The sequence below is a fragment of the Lolium rigidum genome, chromosome 6 (assembly GCF_022539505.1).
Source record: "Lolium rigidum isolate FL_2022 chromosome 6, APGP_CSIRO_Lrig_0.1, whole genome shotgun sequence".
Classification (NCBI taxonomy): Eukaryota; Viridiplantae; Streptophyta; class Magnoliopsida; order Poales; family Poaceae; genus Lolium; species Lolium rigidum.
The window spans coordinates 104,297,990-104,299,933 of record NC_061513.1 but is presented as its reverse complement, the minus strand read 5'-3'; positions in this window follow the sequence as shown (position 1 = coordinate 104,299,933).

Genomic DNA, 1,944 nt, shown 5'->3' with positions numbered 1-1,944 from the left:
AAGCTCTCATAATACCGATAATATTTCTCGTCGTGCTTGATGATAGTGGTTCATTGGGAACTTTTCTAGATGCTAAAATTGCTAGGTCTAGACAAATTGAAAATGCTGAAACTCCTGATGTTGCTACACCTGTTAATTCACCTGAACTTGAATACTTTAGTGATGATCTTGATGAAGATTATGTGGAACTTGATGATGATTTTATTGAAAAATGCCATGCTACTACTGATGCAAGAAAAATTAAAAAGTTGCTTGCAGAACATACTCGTTAGATATAAACTGTCTCCTGATCCTAAATTTGCCACATCTCCTATAAACATTAGGGATAAAGATTATGATTTTTCTCTTGATCTATCTCATATAGCTATTGTTGAGAAAACACCCTTTTGTGGTACTGAAAAAGAAAGTGTTGTTGAACACATGACGGAGTTATCTACTTTGAGTAGCTTGTTTTCCGATGATGTTAAGAAGCGTACTTACTTTGTTGCTAAAATCTTTCCATTCTCATTAAAGGATGACGCTAAAACTTGGTATAATAGTTTGCCACCTAGCTCTATTAAAAGTCCAAAAGAATTACTTGCTGTTTCTTCCGGAAATACTTTCCTGCTAGTGCTCAACATGTCGCTTTGCGTAGAGTTTATAATTTTGATCGAGGAGATGAAGAGAAATTGCCCGAGGCTTGGGCAAGATTTTGCTCTCTTATTAGAGCTCTGCCCGACCATGATTTAGAAAAGCATGATTTACTTGATATATTTTATAGTGGACTAACCATTGAGTCTAGGGCATACCCGGATAGTTGTGCTGGTTGTGTTTTCGGGAAAGAACTCCGGACGACGCCGAAGAATTATTGGCTAAAATAGGCCGGAATTATGATGATTGGACTACGCCCGAACCAACTCCAACGCCAATAGTGAAGAAGAGGGGTTTAATTAAATTGAATGATGAAGATATGAGGGAAGCCAAGAAGTCTCTCAAGGAGAAAGGTATTAAATCCGAAGATGTGAAGAATCTACCTCCCATAGAAGATATATGTGAGATAATTCCCCCTTCATCCATGATTGAGGTAAATTCCCTTCAACGCTTTACTAGGGAAGATATTCCGTATTCAAAACCTCCTGCGCAATGCTTAGATGAGTTTGATAATTATATTGTTAAGCAAGAAAATTTTAATATGAGAGTAGAGAATCATCTAATGGAAAATTCTCAAGCTATTAGTCAATTGCATGATATTGTGGAGAGAACCTCCAATGATGTTAAGATGCTTGTTAAACATTTTCACATGATTCAAACTCAAATTGATCAACTCACTAAAGTGCAAAATGACTTGTTAGGAAATAATGCTAAAGAAAAACATGCTTATGAAGTAACAACTAGAGGTGGTGTCTCTACCCAGGATCCTCTATATCCTGAAGGGCATCCCAATAGAATTGAACAAGATTCTCAACGCATTGAACCTAGAGCTCATTCTAAGAAAAAGAAAAAGAAACATAAAAATGTTGTAGAATCCTCTCGAACCCGTTAATGATCCTAATAGTATTTCTATTTCGATGCTGAAACTGAAAGTGGTAATGAACATGAGAAAGATAATGATAAGAATGATACTCTCGATAAAGAAGAGGTTGAAAAAGAACCCGAAAAGCATGCTAAAAATAAAAAGTATACTAAAGAAGATTTTATTGCTGAGAAACATGGTAATGAAAGAGAACCTTGGGTGCAAAAGCAAATGCCTTTTCCTGCTAAGAAACTAAAATCAAAGGAAGAAGAACACTATAATAAATTCTGTGATTGGATGAAACCTTTATTCTTGCAAATCCTTTTGATCGATGCTATTAAATTGCCTCCTTATTCAAAGTATATGAAAGATATTGTTACTAACAAAAGGAAAATCCCCAATGAGGAAATTTCTACTATGCTTGCCAATTACTCTTTCAATGGCAAAGTTCC